Consider the following 19,687-nt stretch of genomic DNA (forward strand, 5'->3'; position numbering starts at 1 on the left):
TTATTTGGTTCAGATGGTGTTAAGCATGTATGGCGCCAACCAGATGAGGAGTACAAAAGACAAATGTGTCTTGCCTATGGTCAAGCATGGTGGTGGGAGTGTCATGGTCTGGGACTACATAAGTGCTACACGAGAAGCTACAGTTCATTATGAGAACCATGAATGCCAACATGTACTCCAACATTCTGAGGCAGAGAATCATCCTTTCCCTTTGGAGACTGGGCCGCAGGGAAGTTTTCCTACATGGTAATGACCCCAAACAGACCTCCAGGACCACCACTGCCTTGCAAAAGAAGCTAAGAGTAAAGTTGATAGACTGGCCATTCATGTCTCCAGAGCTGAACCCTATTGAGTATCTGTGGGGCATACTCAAAGAAAAGATGGAGTAGTACAAGGTCTCTAACATCCACCAGCTCTACAATGTTGTCGTGGAGGAGTGTAAAAGGACTTCAGTGGCAACTTGTGAAGCTCTGGTGAACTCTGTGCCTAAGGGACTTGAGACAGAGCTGGAAAATAATGGTGGCCACAAAAAATATTGACACTTTGGGCCCAATTTGGACACTTAGGGGTGTATTCATTTTTGTTGTCAGTGTTGTTAATGGCTGTGTATTGAGTTATTTTGAGGGGGGTGATAAAAATAAATACTGTTATACAGGCTGTACACTGACTACATTGCAGTAGAGTATGCACATTGAGACTTTATTTATTTATTTTTATTTAAATTGTTCCAAACATAATATCTCTATATATCTGTTGTAATTACAAAGCTCCAAATCCCCTGTCTAGCCATGGAGTTGAATAAAATAAGTCTGGTCATAGGCCCCACTAGGAGAGCTTAGTACAAACATATGTAAATAGCTTCAAATAAATGTAATAATAAATGCCTACTTTTATTTTAACTCTATGGAGGAGATTTATCAAAACCTGTACAGAGGAAAAGTTGCTGAGATGCCCATAGCAACCAATCAGATCAATTCTTTCATTTTTTATTAGAGGCCTTTTCAGAAATCAATGTAGCAATCTGATTGGTTGCTATGGGCAACTCAGCAACTTCTCCTTCAGGCTGGTTTTGACAAATCTCCCACTATGTCTTTATTTTGAACTGTAGAATGTGTACTCCTGACCCTTATAAAAACATATTAATAAATTACATAGTACTGTATTTTAGACCCCAAAATGAATGGTATTAAAAGATGAACCTTGGCTGTAAGCAGAGTCAACCACACCGGTCACCTATGTCCCCATTAACATATGGGGGCCAGTGTGGGGGCATAACCACTATAAAGTGGCAGTGTAAAGGGCCTAACTGCTGTTTGAGGGCACAGAAGGGGCCTAACTACTACCGTGCCAGATAAAGGAAAAGTGAAAGAATCCACCTTGGGAGATACTACATGTAACTGTACTGTACTCACTTATATTACCTGCAGAACCGGTAAAGTGCTGGTACATATTGCTATATGGTCAGTGTATGGGGGAATATAGGTTTGTATTTCGTGAATTTTATTTAATAACAATAAAGGGGTATTGTGTATGGATCGACCGACTATCGGTATGGCCGATATTATCGGCCGATAATCACGATTTTGGGCATTATCGGTATCGGCAATTACCCCGCCCCCAACCCCTCGCACTGCCCCCACGGCCCCGCGACCCCCCCTCGGCCCGCCGCACCGCGACCACCCCCCGACTGCCCCCCGACCCACCGCACCGCGACCGCCCCCCCCCCCCCGACCCACCGCGCCGCACCCCCCACCGTAGTACTGGGCGGTATACCAGTATGGATTTTTGCCCATACCGTTATACCGGCCGGGCCCCTCCCCCACCCTCCAAAAAAAATTAAACTTACCCGTAATGGGGGTGGTCCGGGCCATCCATCCTTCCTGTGAACCGGTCCGGGCTGTCCATCTTCTCCGGGGGTCATCGTCTCCACTCCGGGTAGGCTCCGGCCTAGTACGCTGCATAGACGCCGCTACGCCGTGACGTCAGGGCCGTCGCTGCACACGGGCGTCACTGCGCAGCGGCATCTATGCTGCGCTACTAGGCCGAAGCCTGCCCGGAGTGGAAAAGATGACCCCGGAGAAGAAGGACAGCCAGACCGGTTCACCCTCCACCCGAATGCTGCCGGACACTACAGGAAGGAAGGATGGCCCGGACCACCCTGACAGGTAGGGGGAGAGCGGTGTTGCGGGGGGATAAATAGCCGATAACTTACACCGGAATATCAGTATAAGTTATCGGCTATCGGCCCTAACCTCCACCGATTATCGGTCTCGGCCCTAAAAAAACGATATCGGTCGATCACTAGTATTGTGTGTTCCTTGTATAAGTATTTAGTAAAAATACAAAAATATATAGTGATTTTCCCTTGTATACTGACGTTATTTGGTAACAATGAGGGGCATTTACTAATCTTTTACTATGTAGTCTGTTTTTTACCCTGTTTTTTTCTACTTCATTTTTGACTATGTGCGACAAATTTACTAAATTGTTGCACGGCATTAATAAATTTGGCACACATAGGCAAAAGTGGGAAATTTACTTCATGTAGTAGAAAAAATAGTCTGTTTCCTGCTGTCTGAATAGGTTTGGCTGCTAGGTTTCCTTCTGGATCTTTTGTTTTTGAGTTTTTTTTTAGCTTTTTCACCACATCTAAATAATTCAATAACTACAGTGGTCCCTCAAGTTACAATATTAATTGGTTCCATGAAAACCATTGTAAGTTGAAACCATTGTATGTTGAGACCATAACTCTATGGAAACGTGGTAATTGGTTCTAAAGGCACCAAAATGTCATCCAAAATAGGAAAAAGTGACAAAGAAAAATAAGTAGATAACTAATATAGATAAAGCAAATCCTTACATATAAAAGTAATAAAGATCTGCTGGGAGCTGTAAATTACTGTCTATGTCAGTGTTTCCAAAGCAGGGAGCCTCCAGCTGTTGCAAAACTATAACTCCCAGCATGCCTGGACAGCCAAAGGCTGTCTGGGCATGCTGGGAGTTGTAGTTTTGCAAAAGATGGGGCCACCCTGCTTGGGAAACACTGGTCTATGTAGAGGACAGGAGCTTCTTCAGGGGTCCTGTACAGTACAGGCAATGTCCCAAACAAGTAATGGAGTCGCCCTCACCTGGTGTCCAAAAGAGCAGCTAACCCTGATACAGGTAAAGTGTACAGAACATGTAATACCAGACACCAATCAGTGCATACACTTCAGTAATACAGGGGTTTTACCAGTGAATGCCCATTTTGATTGGTTGGTTCTTCCGGCCATTGACACGTTTCACAGATCTGGACTGTCTGTAGCATTGTATGTTGAGTCTGGTTTCAACTTACGATGGTCCAGAAAAGACCATTGTATGTTGAAACTATTGTATGTTGAGGCCATTGTAAGTTGAGGGATCACTGTAAATTGTAGTCATGGCTCAGAAGTGGTAAACGGTGTTTAGTGTGTGTGTGTGTGTGTTTATTACATTTTTTTAACACAGTTTTTTTCTCCCTAAATGTACTTACACTTTTTTTTTTGGTTACTTCTTCTACAGATCTGTGTATCCTGTGGACTCCTTCGGATTCGGTGGACTACTTCGATGACCAGCGTTTTTCTTTGCTTGATGTTAATAAAATGCTTAACGAGGGCTTGTGGGGGAGTGTTTTTTGTAATAAATTTTTTTTTAAACCTGTTGTGTTTTTTTTTTATTTTACTTTACTAGACAGGCTTAGTAGTGGAAGCTGTCTTATAGACTGAGACCATTACTAAGCCGGGCTTAGCGTTAGCCACAAAAACAGCTAGCGCTAACCCCCAATTATTACCCCGGTACCCAACACCACAGGGGTGCCGGGAAGAGCCGGTACCAACAGGCCCGGAGCATCAAAAATGGCGCTCCTGGGCCTAGACAGTAACAGGCTGGCGTTATTTAGGTTGGGGAGGGCCAGTAACAATGGTCCTCGCCCACCCTGGTAACGTCAGGCTGTTACTGTTTGGTTGGTATTTGGTTGAGAATAAAAATAGGGGGACCCTATGCGTTTTTTTAATATATTTAATTATTTATTTAAAAAAAAAAAACGCATAGGGTCCCCCCTATTTTCATTCTTAGCCAAATACCAACCAAACAGTAACAGCCTGACGTTCCCAGGGTGGGCGAGGACCATTGTTACTGGCCCTCCCCAGCCTAAATAACGCCAGCCTGTTACCGCTTAGGCCCAGGAGCGCCATTTTTGACGCTCCAGGCCTGTTGGTACCGGCTCTTCCCGGCACCCCTGTGGCGTTGGGTACCGGGGTAATAGTAGGGGGTTAGCGCTAGCTGTTTTTGTGGCTAGCGCTAAGCCCAGGTTAGTAATGGACTCTGTCTACAAGACAGCTTCCACTACTAAGCCTGTCTAGTAAAGTAAGAAAAAAACACAACAGGTTTTAAAAAATTTTTGTTACAAAAAACTCTCCCCCACAAGCCCTCGTTAACCATTTTATTAAAATCAAACAAAGAAAAACGCTGGTCATCAAAGTAGTCCACCGAATCCGAAGGAGTCCACAGGATACACGGATCTGAAATGAGAAGAAAACAAAAAAAATGGGTTAGTACATTTATTATCACCTGCTCACACATCTCCCGCCCCGCACGACTACAACTGCCAGCATGCCCTTACAGTAAGGACATGCTGGGAGTTGTAGTTGTGTGGTGCAGGAGATGTGTGGGCAAGTGACAAGCTTGTCCCCTGCCCCCAGCTGCAGGACTACAACTCCCAGCATGCCCTTACAGTAAGGTGGGGCGGAGGCCGGGCACAGTGTTTCCCAACCTGGGACTTGTAGTTTTGCAACATCTGGAGGCACCCTGGTTGGTAAACACTGTTTTAGGCCAGTGTTTCCCAACCAGGGTGCCTCCAGATGTTGCAAAACTACAAGCCCCAGCATGCCTGGACAGTCAAAGGCTGTCTAGGCATGCTGGGAGTTGTAGTTTTGCAACATCTGGAGGCAACCTGGCTGGGAAACACTGGCCTAAAACAGTGTTTACCAACCAGGGTGCCTCCAGATGTTGCAAAACTACAAGTCCCAGCATGCCTGGACAGTCAAAGGCTGTCTAGGCATGCTGGGAGTTGTAGTTTTGCAACATCTGGAGGCAACCTGGCTGGGAAACACTGGCCTAAAACAGTGTTTCCCAACCAAGGTGCCTCCAGATGTTGCAAAACTACAAGTCCCAGCATGCCTGGACAGTCAAAGGCTGTCTAGGCATGCTGGGAGTTGTAATCTTGCAACATCTGGAGGCACCCTGGTTGGGAAACACTGTTTTAGGCCAGTGTTTCCCAACTGTTTTAGGCCAGTGTTTCCCAACCAGGGTGCCTCCAACTGTTGCTAAACTACAACTCCCAGCATGCCCGGACAGCCAAAGGCTGTCCAGGCATGCTGGGAGTTGTAGTCTTGCAACAACTGGAGGCACCCTGGTTGGGAAGCTTGCGCAACTTACCGGCTTCCGTAGGATCCAGCGCTGCACGACACTGCCGCGCGACACTGCCGCGCGACGATCTCCGACAGCGATCGTCGCTGGAGCCTCGGAAGGGTAAGTGAACTTCTTCGCCGGTCCCCTTCAGCTGTTTAGTTTTGCAACAGCTGGAGGACTACAGTTTACAGACCACAAACCAGTGGTCTGCAAACTGTGGCCCTCCAGCTGTTGCAAAACTACAACTCCCAGCATGCCTGGACAGCCAATGGCTGTCCAGGCATGCTGGGAGTTGTAGTCTGCAACATCTGGAGGCACCCTGGTTGGGAAACACTGTTTTAGGCCAGTGTTTCCCAACAAGGGTGCCTCCAGCTGTTGAAAAACTACAACTCCCAGCATGCCTGGACAGCCAAAGGGTGTCCAGGCATGCTGGGAGTTGTAGTCTTGCAACATTTGGAGGCACCCTGGTTGTGAAGCTTGCGCAACTTACCGGCTTCCGTAGGATCCAGCGCTGCACGACACTGCCGCGCGACAGTGCCGCGCGACGATCTCCGTCAGCGATCGTCGCTGGAGCCTCGGAAGGGTAAGTGAACTTCTTCGCCGGTCCCCTTCAGCTGTTTAGTTTTGCAACAGCTGGAGGACTACAGTTTACAGACCACACACCAGTGGTCTGCAAACTGTGGCCCTCCAGCTGTTGCAAAACTACAACACCCAGCATGCCCTGACAGCCAAAGCCTATGGCTCTCAGGGCAGGAGCCCGGGCTGACATTACAGTGCAGCCGCCTGGGCTCCTCATACGGTCTCCCCGCTACCCCCCCCCCCCCCCTTGTCTCCCGCCCGCGCCGCTCAACTCCCGCTGCTACAAGACTACAACTCCCAGCGTGTCCTCACTGTAAGGCCATGCTGGGACTTGTAGTCTTGCAACAGCAGACAGATGGGAGTTGTGTGGCGCTGGCAGGTGAGAGGGGGGGATGTAAATCACTGTAGTGCCCCGGTAGCGCAGTGAGGGTAGCGGGGAGAAAATATGTCGGAGCCCGGGCGGCAGTAGCTTTTCCTGCTCCATGTTGGAGCTGGAGTAAATTTAGTCAATTTTTATGGCCGTTGCAACAGTTTATTGCGCAACTGCGACTGTCTCAGTTAATAAATTCCTGACCACTGCAAGTCAAAACTGAAAACTTGCGTAAATTAAGCGAGAAATTTTTTTTTTACTTTCTAGCTCTTGCTAGAGAAAGTCGCACAATTTATAGGGTAGGCGCAATTGCGAAAATTTTGCGCCAAAAATAGTCCGAAAAAAATGACTAAACCCCTTAGTAAATGCCCCTCAATATGACTATTGAATTTAAGTATTTAGTATTATCATATGTAGAAAATTACATATGTTAACACTTTAGATACACTATGTGTGTGTGTGTGTCATTTTTTGTTACATACCCTATAAGTGCTGTTGTGGGATGAGAGGCCAAGGTTGGCACCAGAAATCTATGGCAACTTTCACTCTATAGTAATATGTTGATTTGAAATCAAAATATTATGAAAATAAAATGAGTCATTGGTAATAACCAGAGTTACTCATTATAAAGACTTTGGGATCCATTATTGTGTCGGAGCCTGGACCAATTAGAGCAGTGTTCCCCAACCCCCAGGCTGCGGACCGGTACCGGTCCGTGGATCAAACGGTACCGGGCCGCCCGAGGAACTTTAAATAATTTCACTGTGGCGGCCGAGCCCGCCCATTGTCTGACAATAGGGAATGAAAATTTGCTATTGTTGCACTGATCCTCCTCCTGGCCAATCGATACCATGTCAGATACCTGCTCTCCTGTTCTCCCGATCGCATCATTGCGTCCTATGGAGGAGCATGTGACACACACGTCACTCCTCCTCCCCTGCGCCCAGCGTAATGCTGTGGAGGAAGCAGAGTGACGTGTATGTCACATGCTCCTCCATAGAATGCCATGATGAGAACAGGAGAACGGGGCAGTGGAGCGGCAGCACCCGAGGACAACCGCAGGTGGTGAGGTGTTTACAAAAGGAGGGGGGTGGGGGCCTGCTGTCTATAAACTGTGGACCTCCAGATGCTGCAAAACTACAACTCCCAGCATGCTGGCAGTTATAGTTTTGCAACAGCTGGAGGTCCGCAGTTTGGAGACCACTGATCTAGCAGCAGAGTGAGTGCTGTCTATAAGGGGGGCCCTGTTGTCTTTATAAGTGGGGGGGGCTGCTGTCTATATAAGGGGGGCCTGCTGTCTATAAGAAGGGGGCCTGCTGTCTATAAGAGGGGGGCCTGCTGTCTATAAGAGGGGGGCTTGCTGTCTAAAAGGGGGGGTCTGCTGTCTATAAAAGGGGGGTCTGCTGTCTATAAAAGGGGGGCCTGCTGTCTATATAAGTGGGAGGGGCATGCGGTCTATATAAGGGGGGAGGCTGCTGTCTATATAAGGGCGCGGCGGCTGCTGTCTATATAAAACAAGCGGGCCACAGAAAAATTATCAATCGTTTACCGGTCCGTTGCGATAAAAAGGTTGGGGAGCACTGAATTAGAGGATTCTCTGGTGCACCAGTAAGTATTGCAACATGATTCATATAGACATTTTTAGAGATTACAAAGTTGAAAGTCGTCAAAGAGGTAGAAGAATGCATTCACCACACATACGTTCTTGCTCATCTGCGTGGATCTTTCTTGAATCCTGGCTCGCGATGTATACAGCTTGACAAGTGAAATGAACAAACAGCGGGGGGAATGGTTGCTCGTGCAGGGGAGGGAAACAGACAGGTCTGTTTCCCTACCCTGCACGAGCACCCATTCCCCGCTGTTTGTTCATTTCACTTGTCAAGCTGTATACATCGAGACCCAGGATTCAATAAAGATCCATGCAGATGATCAAGAACGTATGTGTGGTGAGTGCATTCTTCTACCTCTTTGACGACTTTCAACTTTGTGACACTGCATTCACAGAGTAGCACCCCACACTAGACCAGCGAACCAATTATTGCTCCTGGACATTTATCATGGCTAGCAGTGCCTAGTGACTCTACATTTCTCTTGGCTTCAACAGGAGTTTTAGAGATTATTTGATAGCACTTTTAATCCCTGCTATTTTTCAGAAGGGACCTTGATCATCCCAGAAAATTATAATTTCTATTATGTTAAAAATTCTATTATTCATGTTTCTTCAGAAAATCTTATTCTCTTCTAAGTCAATTAAAGTATTATTATGTCGCAAAAGTGTGAAGTCCCAATTAATACCAGAGTTGAAAATGCATGCCACATACTGTAAAATTGTATAATTAGATTAGATTATAATTAAACATAGCATATCAGTTTATGGTCATGTACGTTTTATATATTCAATACATTCCTATTTTTTTTATGAAATTATTATTTTGCAGAAGATTATTATCTTTATTTACTGTACCGGCCAACACTAAAATCTCTAGAATAATCTAGTTTTATCCATCCGAGAAAAGTAGCATTAATCTAATGAGTATTTTCTTATATCTCCGTTAGCCTCAATTCTGATTTATAGTCTTAGCCTATAAAATATCTGGATATCTGCAGGATCAAAACTTCACTTTTGGGTGACCTCTATGACCATATGATTTAACCTATAAACAAATGTTTTATTAAACTCACAATGGGATTGTGTTGCAAGAAAACTTATTTTTGGAAACTTGTATAAATTCATTTCTAACCCTTATTTTGTATTTTGTATAAAACTATATTAGTTATTTCTTTAAAACTAAGAACTTCTAAAAACATACCAAAAATGAACTATGAATATTGTCTTGAATAGGGGGCCTTTTATTATCATGCAAGGGTTTTTCAGCAAAAATACATTTTAAAGAACCCCGAGTAAAGAAAATACACAGAAAATTACATAAATCCCAGCAATTCCTCCCTCAATCTCCACCTCCATCACAATCTTATTTTGTCTTATACTGTAAATAAAACTTTGAGAAACATATTTGTACCAGCAGATCAGTCACCCTCCTTCTTCTACTTCTCAAAATTCTGTTTCTTGAATCTGTTTCAACTGGCTGCAAAAAAATGTAAAATAATAAAAGCACCTTCCCCCGTAGCTAAAATAAGCCTACAATTGGAGAACAGGAATGTATTGCAACACCCATTAAGTAAGCTCCACCCCTCAGGCATCGACCAGCTGAAAATAGAAGACACTTGTCTTCCTCTCCAGGTTTAGTACTCCTTTAACCCCTTAAACAAGCAGTTGTATGGGGCTTGTCATTTTCAGGAAATTGTTTATTTTTAAATAGTGATTTAAAGAATAAAGGCAACACTCACCAGATAGCAGGGACACATAGCTTTAAATGGGCACTGTCACCAACTTTATTTTTTGATATGTTGTAGTTATTATGTACTACCACATATCTCTAATATACTTTTATTATAATTTTTTTTTCATTAAAAAGGTTTAATTTACATTTAAAAACCAGCTACTGAAAAAGGAGTGATTTTGGAGTGGCAATCAGTCCTTTTTCAGTTAGGCTGCACTCGCTCCCTGCCTGTCAATCAGACAGGCAGGGAGCGAGTGCCGCCGCTGTCTCCCTGCACGCCCGCTGCCGGACTCTGCAGTAACTGCAAGTGTAATGAGGGAACGGGGTATGCGGGGCGGGGCGGAAGGGGAGGAGGGAACGGGCTAGTGCCGTAGCGGGGGGGGGGGAACGGGCTAGCAAAAAAAAATAGGATGGTGGGAGCTACCCTTTAAGCTTCATATTTGGTTCACAAATACAGATATAGCAGGGAGACAACAAGGAAAGCAGGAACATTAAAGGGGTACTCCACTGGAAAACATTTTCTTTTAAATCAACTGTGCCAGAATGTTAAACAGATTTGGAAATTAAGTCTATAAAAAAATCCCAATCCTTCCAGTACTTATCAGCTGCTGTATAATACACAGGAAGTTCTTTTTATTTTTTTATTTCCTTTCTGCCTGACCACAAGTGCTCTCTGCTGACACCTCAGTCCATTTTAGGAACTGTCCAGAGTAGGAGCAAATCCCTACAGCAAACTTCTCCTGCTCTGGACAGTTCCTGACATAGACAGAGGTGTCAGAAGAGCACGGTGGTCAGACAGAAAATAAATCCAAAAAGAAAAGAACTTCCTGTGTATTATACAGCAGCTGATAAGTACTGGAAGGATTGGGATTTGTAATAGAAGTAATTTACAAATCTGTTTAACTTTCTGGCACTAGTTGATTTAAAAGAAAATGTTTTCCGGTGGAGTACCTCTTTAAGGCAAGAGGAAGTGCACTTTTACACACTAAACGGCTGTCTGCATGCACCTGTGCCTGTGTCGTCTCCCTGCTATGTCTGTCTTTGTGTACTGATCTTTAAGATTAAAGCTATGTGTCCCTGCTATCTGGTAGATGCCATCTTTATTCTTTGAATTGCTATTGTGTCATGTACGCTCTGTCAAGTTGAGCACCACCAGGGCAGATTGCAGGCGATAATCGAGTGCTTTATCCAGCCATCCTAGTAAGTGTGAACTGAACTGTAATATGCAGCGCCAGATCTGTTTTCTTTTCATGTACCTTTGATTTATTTTTAAAGGCACCACTTCTTTTAGTATACCCTTGCATTGAAAAAATCTATTTCTCTCATTTCCTTGGGGTTTGCTTATTTTAGGGGTGTTAATTCTGCAAAAAGGGAACTTTAGTTTGCAATTACACCAATACATTTAAATAGTTTCTGTTATGTTTTATTTATTTATTTTTAAAGTAATGATTAAAACATTTGCATCCCCATACCGTGACCCCTGTAACATTTTTATTTATCTGTCTACAGAGCCTTGTGAAGGCCATTGATTTGGGGACAAATGTGCAAATGTGACTTCTTGACTGCTTTTTAGTCTATAGTTTTGCATGGCGAGAAAAAAACAGCAGTTTCATTTGAAAATTATTTAACTGTAAGGGTTTTTTTTTCATCTCAATGAGCTGCATAATTAAGTAGTTTAAATATTTGTGGATAACAGTGTTACATATTATCTATTTGAAGTTTCTCTTTTTTTTTTTCTTGTAGTTTAAATGTTTTGTTCATTTGAAAATGGAAAAAGGGTGTGCTCACCTCTGCTTTCTGGTTACTGTAACATGTTGTTTCCACAGCGCTATTCACCAGTCAGTGGCTACAGTGGTAATCTGCCTCAGTCAATGCCTCGCTAAATGGGCAGTTCCGACAGTGATGCTACAGGTAGCAGGAAGAAGCAGAGTGTATTAAGGACCAGGAGATGTCAGAATGGCAGGTGTGGGTAATAGGGGCAGGTATGTTTTTTTTTTTTTTTTTTTGTGTACTATAGAACCCAGCACATTTTAAAAACATTTTCTGGAGCTGGAATAAGTGACGTTTTTGCATCACACTTCTTTTAAGTTCTCCAGGAGACCTGAATATGTGACTGCTCACATGTACATATACTGCAATACTAATTATCCCAATCAGGTATGATCAGTTTTTGAAGAGCCCCCTATCCCTACTGCTGGTGGGTGTCAGCTGTAATAGTCACCACCCACCACATTTGTAGCTTAGCTCCTGACTCAATTTTACATTAGCGCTGCATACTTCCAATGCACTTGTATGTTGGAATGTGTGCAGTGTCTAATTTTGTTTAGCATGTAGAAAAGGTTTGTCCAGCCCTAAAATGTGTAACTATTACAATAAACAGTATCTACAATATATATTTCATTCCAAACTCTATAACAGTGGTGTTTTTATATGTTGAGGATACTCTGGCTTCTGACTGGGATCAGTGTGTTGAAGAACCCTTTGTCTGCCAATTCTTGAATTATCTGTGCTCTTCAAGATGTTTGACCTTGGACTGTTTTCTGACTACCCTTATGCCTGCTGTTTTGATTTATCCGTGCCCTCCTTGTTCTGCCCTTGGCTAGTCCACTGCTCTGCTTCTTATTTTTCTGGAACTGATAATCTGTCACCTGACTCCTTATTTGCAACTTGGTCACCTATGAGCCAAGTCCATCCCGCCTTTCAGCGAGTTCTGCTGAAAACCTAGAGGTGGCTATAGATTCTGCCAGTTGGAAGGGTGTTTGACTTAGTAGCAGCTTGTTTCTATTTTTAGTCACAACAATCCCATTACCCTAGTGGGTCATTACAATGCATTTGAAGAAACTCTTTAACCCCTATAAGATGTAGGGTGTACCCTTGTGCGGACCTTAAAAGTGTAGGGGGAAAAAGTGAATAAGCCCCTCCCCCAATAAAAACTAAATTCCCCCTCTGTTCCCATTTTACAAAAAATAAATAAAAACTGTAAAAAATAAATCAACACACTTGGTATCCTAAACAAAAAAAGAAGCGTATATGCACTCACAGCTAGACAGGTCTCGAAGCGTTCAGGGGTCCGGGCTACAGGATCTTTAGTTCTGACGCATGGTGAGAGTGCTCAGAGGCACCTATTAACCTATCAGAACTGAAGATTCCATAGCCCAGACCCCGGAACGCATCGACACCTGCCTAGCGGTGAGTGCATATACACTTCTTTTTTGGTTTACATGCTTGATACTTCACCTTTGTATATGCACCCCGCAGGTGTAATTTGTACTGAATTGCTGAGGACTGCTGTTGGTTCCGCTTACAGCCATGCACAGAGGAGGAAGTTGTAGTTAGGACCCTGCAGAGTGTGCCCTCCCCTTTCCGTCTCTCTCATTAGATACTTGGTATTGTTGCATTCTAAAATGTACAATCTTTTAAAATATTATGTTAATGATCGCCTTCACATTAAAATACAATTTATGCCTTATACTGTATAAGACTTCATGGGACAAAGAGGAATAAATAAGAATTGGATTTATTTTTTTTTTACCTACACTAATTACTGGATATTCAAAGGACTAAGAACCACTTTAAATGAATGCATTGAACAAATACGAGTATTATATTATGAAGGTTGACAGCATGTTCATTATAACCAGTCAATAAACTGTAGTTTATTTAAGCGAAAAAACTTTTTTTTTAATATCAACTGGCTACAGAAAGTTAAACAGATGTGTAAATTACTTCAGTTAAAAAATCTTAATTCTTCCAATTAGAGATGAGCGAATTAAAAACAAAAATGTAAAACATTTTTTTAGGTAGTACTACTATTCCCAGCATGGAACAGACTGTTCCATGATGGGAGTAGTAGTACCTGTGCTAATAGACAGATCATCCCGGGTGTAACTCCTGACACCCGCTGCGATCGTCCTGTATAATGTATAGATGTGGGCAGCTTTCTCGCATTTCTGTAATAGATAGGACGATCGCATTGGGTGTCAGGAGTGACACCCGCTTTGATCTGTCCTCAACTGCAGGTACTAATGCTCCGAACATGGAGCACACTCTGCTCCATGCTGGGAGTTGTAGTACCTGCATTAATAGACAGATCAAAGCGGGTGTCACTCCTGATTCCAGCAGCGATCATCCTTTATAATGTATAGATGCGGGCAGCTGGTTGCTCTTCTCTGGTCCCACTGTAGTATGAGTAAATGCCATATATATATATACAACTATTATTCATATTTCCCGCAGAGAGCTGTGATTGGCTGGAATCATCTGTCCAATCACAACTCTCTGAGGGAAATATGAATAAGTGATGTGAATTCTATTCACATCACTGGATGGCCGGAGTAGAGTGCAGAGATGTGAGTGCAGGAGAAAGCTGCTCCATCTCTGCAATAGATGACACCCGGGGCAATCTTTCTATTAGTACAGGTACTACAGCTCCCATCATGTAACAGTCTGTTCCATGCTGGGAGTAGTAGTACTACCTAAAAAAAAATTAAAATAGAGAAAAAAAGTGAAACACACATACACACAAACTTCATTATACACCATATTAAAATGCATTACTAATAAAAAAAAATGTAAAAATTACTTATAAAAAATATATTATTTTTACATTTCAATGACCCCTTTCTAAATTTGTATTATTGTCAGCTACATATTTAGGTCCCTGCCAACCCACATAAATTGATCCCTGTTTAAAAATTAACATTGACATTTAGTTTTCTAGAGCAGGGACCACAAAATTCTGCGCTCAATATTAAAAATGAATGAGGAGTGCATTTCATAATTTTTTTTCTAGTTTTCATCTAAATCATCTTTTTTTTTATTTTCACTTTTTCTTTTTTAGCCCCATTTATTGTATTTTTTCGTGCATTTAGATGTGTTGCCATGAATAATTGCGGGGGTCAGAGATGAGCCGAGGACAGGGACATCAGTAATATGTATAATACAGTAGGCAAAATAAGGCTGAGTTTCCCTAACTTACAAAAAATCCATACATTTACAGAGGTCTTCTATCAGAAATTAAAGATACTTCAAATTGTAATTTGCAGAGGCAGATGGCCGGGACAATAATGTATGTATGTATTTAATGTAATTGTGAAGGACAATGTCATTGTGATTACACAGTATGAGCTGGTTTTAAATGACAAATCACTGCAAAAATCTTGTTGTAATTCCAATGTCTCTGCATATGCAGGAAGACATGGATGGGAGCTATAACTTCAGTAGGATGAATGGACTTTTTTGTTGCTTTAAGCTGTAGAAGGGAATATGTAACCATGGATGTGAGATGTGGGATTACCTTTTTATATATGTGAAAAATCTTTAAATTTTTATGTAGGGGATGATGGGAGTTGTAATTCTTGAATTCCAGTTGTCCCCACTTGCAATCACAGTGGTCGCAGCGGGGACCGGCAGGGAGTCACTGGGGCAGTATGAATGGAAGAAAGAAAGTTTTAAAATATACAGTAGCTGCTCTAATTGGAGCAAATTAAGGTTAATTGAATAATGAGACCACAGCCAATTAAGATAAAAAAGGTAACAGAACATCAAAGGAATGTAGATCAAGTGGTTTGACCTTAATTGGCTGTGGGTTCATTATTCAATTAAGGTCTTTCCCTACTATTTCCTGTTCTTCATTCATCTGACTGCATGAGCGTAAAAAAAAAAAATATATATATATATATATACATATATATACAGATATATGATTTATATATCAATATCTCTATATATACATAAATATATAGAGAGAGGGAGAGAGAGACATGTAGATAGCTATATATATATATATATATATATATATATATATATGACAAATACACATATTTAATGCACCTTGAACACTTCATAGGCAGCATTAAGGTTCACCTGTGAGGCCAGCAACTATATCAGCCAACTTGGGTGGGGCTTATAGTCTGCCTCCCTCCTCCCACTGTATGTGTGCCCAGCCACAACCTGGGAGGAGGCTGTGAGTCGCACTTAATGCTGCTGTAATTGCCCACTGGCCCTTGGTTTTGCTTATCACGCACAGGTAGGTTAGTGTTAGGTCCCATGCCACTTGAGAAACCTTGGCGTTGGTGTGCGGGCTCAGTTATGTCCTTCATACAAGGATATACTGGCTAATGTCTCAATTTTAATATCAGTGTTGAGGGTTAGCCAATGTAACTGTTTACATCTACCACAGTAATGCACCTAAATTCCTGTATTATTCTAATTGTTACACATCCACACCGTCTATCTGGTGTGGGATCCTGTTGTGGCACTTGTAGTCCGCTGCAGGCATCCTCCATTGTATGCATTTTTATGCTGGGGATTGCCCCTAGCAACAGACCACAGGGGCAGGATCTGCCCCCCCCCCCAGCATAAATGCACAACTGCATTTGGGGTTGAGCACCTCCAGCCTTTTGAGACCATGTCTTTGTTGTTGTTTAAATTTTATACTTGGAGGTGTGTAAACTCCATATTTAATATGTCTTGAACACTTTATAGGCAGCATTAAGGTTTACCTGTGAGGCCAGCAACTATATTAGCCAACTTGAGTGGGGCTTATAGTCTGCCTCCCTCCTACCACTGTATGTGTGCTCAGCCACACTGGAGGTAACCTGGGAGGAGGCTGTGAGTCCGCCTAATGCTGCTGTAATTGCCCACTGGCCCCTGCTTTTGCTTATCACGCACAGGTAGGTTACTGTTAGGTCCCGTGCCAATTGAGAAACCTTGGCGTTGGTGTGTGGGCTCAGGTATGTCCTTCATACAAGGATATACTGGCTAATGTCTCAATTTTAACATCAGTGTTGAGGGTTAGCTAATGTCATTGTTTACATCTACCACAGTAATGCACCTAAATCCCTGTATTATTCTAATTGTTACACATCCACACCATCTATCTGGTGTAGGCACTTTCATAATATCTTCCATCGGACATTTGTTCATTTCCCTGGAATTTGGAACAGCGCCTGTTGCATGAAGATTTCTTTCTACTTATACTATTGCTCCTTGAGACGGGATCGGGTTATCTTCTTTCTGCAACCTTTCAGGCTTGGCAGTTCATCTCCAGTGAAGAATTTGGCTACCCCTGCAGAGGGGTGATATGCACAATTTATTATATACTAGGTGAGTGGCCACTCAGAAGGCTGGCATTTTCTGTTCTACACTCAGGCATATTACCTTGGATAATACACGAGGCGCGGTTCCCCGATTTTTTCCATTTTTTAAGGTATCGCTGGCTGAAGCGCGACATAGTTGCGGCCGGAGATTACCTGAGTCCACAGTGTGACCCGTTGACCACGGGAACCAGGAAAATGGCAGCAGAGGTCTGAAATGGCGATACCAGGACACGAGGTAGCAGCGGCTAGTAAGTCTCATTTGTTGTTTTATATTCTGGCAGCCAGGGCATAATAGCCACACATATTTCTCCATGTGACTTCTCTTTTAGTGTAAAAAAGGAGTAAGTTTATTGAACATCAGAATAAAAGCTTACAACAAGTATCCATGGAACAATAACATAGGCACATAAGTAATAGAGCCCATGGGCCTAAGCCCAAACTGGTATGTGACTTCTCTTTTAAAGAACTGTAAAGCTGTCTTGTTTGGACAAACAGCACACAGAACTAAACTTCAGACAAAACAGGAAAACAGATGATTAATTGGGACAACATAAAGCCCAGCAAGTGTTAGAAATATTAGTGTCTGATTAGTTTCCCAGGGGGAATCCTCTGTATGATTTTGGTGGTACATCCTGTAAAAGCAGAATGCATACTCTTATCTGTTCTTGAAACCTGTTCCCTATACAGCTCATCACTCATGTCTAGCTTATGTACTTAGTCACTCTAAAGTAGACTGCCTTAATTGGGTGATATATCTGCTTCATACTAATGTAAAATTCTGTCTAAGATTCCAATTGCTTTACAGAGTAAATTGGAAAAAACAAACTGCTTATGCACGTATCAACATGCCCTTGGTTTCTTTTAGGTGATTCATTTCTTGTACAAGTAAACCCTTTGAATAAAGTTGACAAGCATCAGCATGACCTTGCAAAAAGGGGGTATTAATAAAAAGAAATACTCTATGCAGAAAGGCTCCATATATGAGGGGTTAATAGGTTCATAGTCCTGGGTGAAAAGTCAATTTACTCATTTAATGCATAGTGCAATGTTATATGCAACAGTGCAATACAACTATGCAATGTAATATAGTTTTTAATGTTGAAAAAAAAGTTTACCAAGTTCAACCTAAAACCATACTGTGTTGATCCAGAGGAAGACATAAAAAAAAACAATGAGGCTAGGTTTCCACTTCCTTTTATTTTTTTTTATACCTAAAAAAAGCCAGTGAAAATGCCGGAAAAACTTTTGGCATTTTTCTGGCATTTTTGCCTTTGAGTGAGAGTTGGATTTTTGGCCATTTGGCGTTTTTTTCTAAATTTGTTGGGGATCAAAAAAAAAAAAAGGATGAAGTAGGGATGGAAAAAGATGTACCCGACAGAGGAAACTAAAAATGTAGCCAACAATAATGAAAATGTAGAAAGGGGCCACTAAATGTAAAAATATAATATTTTTTTATAATAAATTTTGTTACATTTTTTATTAGTAATGTATTTTAACAAAGTGTTTAATAAAGTGTGTTTTTTTTTTTTTTTTTGTTTTTTGCAGATTTTTTTGCTGATCCCCTGACTCCTGGATGACATTGTTCTCATGTTTGATGGCCTACCATAGCAACTGCCACATATTTTTTTTCTAGCCAGAAGCCCACCTTTATCACAGGGACCTTGGGACCCATCACCACCTGATCTTTATTGCTGGGGGAGGGCCCCCGGGTCCTGCATATATTCATTGTTTGTGGATGGTCCTTCCACTTTGGTATAGTTTGGGATTATTGTACACATATTTTTTCTTGTGATACATATTGTTGGGATTCACCCTCATGCATTAGGCACTTTATACATCTTGTTTGCATTGTTATTAGATTGTGGGGCTCTGGCGGGCATTTATGATTAATTATATATATATATATATATATATATATCTATATATATATATATATATATGTGTCATTATCCATTGTCACCTTATTTGAATATTTTGCATGAGTCAGGGGTCAGAGACAGGATTACATTCCTAGTTTCTCTGGATTTTGTGGTATGTTTTTAAGTGGTTTTAATAGGTCTTTTGTGCTCCTTTTTGTATATGTCTTAATAAAATTTATTTGTCTTTATCATATTTTCATGGCAGTAGGTGTGCATTCATTTGGGTTGTCAGCTTTTTCTCTCTTCTGTATTTAGTTGTACCTTGACAACTGTTTGCACCCACAGCAAATATATTGGCAGTGCCCATCATTTCTTGTGTTGTATCACCCGCTGTGATCTATCCTTAACTGCAGGTACTATTGCTCACAACATGGAGCACGCTCTGCTCCATGCTGGGAGCTGTAGTACCTGCATCAATAGACAGATCGCAGCGAGTGTCACTTCTGACATCTGTTGCGATCTTTCTATTCATGCAGGTACTACAGTTCCCAGCATGGAGCAGAGTGTGCTCCATGTTGGGAGCAGTAGTACCTGCAGTTAAGGAAAGATCACAGCGGGTGTCACTCCTGACACCCGCTGTGATCCTCCTGTATAATGTATAGATGCGGGCGGCCGCTCTTCTATGGTTCCCTGCACTGACGTGTATATATATATATATATATATATATATATATATATATACACACACATATTCATATATCCCACAGAGAGTTGTGGCTGGAACCATCTGGACAATCACAGCTCTCTGCGGGAAATATGAAAAGGTGTATATATATGGCAGTGCAGGGGACCATAGAAGAGCAGCCGACTGCCCACCCGAATCTATACATTATACAGGAGAATCGCAACGGGGGTCAGAAGTGACACCCGGGGTGATCTGTCAATTAGTACATGTACTACTACTCCCATCATGGAACAGTGTGTTCCATGCTGGGAGTAGTAGTACGACTT

General features: G+C 42.2%; 1 protein-coding gene and 1 long non-coding RNA gene across 2 annotated transcripts in view; one reads left to right on the forward strand and one right to left on the reverse strand.

The window, feature by feature from the left end:
- GPR50 (G protein-coupled receptor 50) overlaps positions 1–19,687 on the reverse strand; it is a 261,245-nt gene that overhangs the window by 195,987 nt on the left and 45,571 nt on the right. The gene's annotated exons all lie outside the window — the stretch shown is intronic.
- LOC130290770 (uncharacterized) lies at positions 1,200–18,595 on the forward strand. Its single transcript, XR_008847690.1, has 4 exons — positions 1,200–1,482; positions 11,544–11,699; positions 16,665–17,065; positions 18,363–18,595. It is a non-coding gene; the product is annotated as an uncharacterized LOC130290770 (long non-coding RNA).

This window comes from Hyla sarda, chromosome 9 (assembly GCF_029499605.1).
Source record: "Hyla sarda isolate aHylSar1 chromosome 9, aHylSar1.hap1, whole genome shotgun sequence".
NCBI classification, from domain to species: domain Eukaryota; kingdom Metazoa; phylum Chordata; class Amphibia; order Anura; family Hylidae; genus Hyla; species Hyla sarda.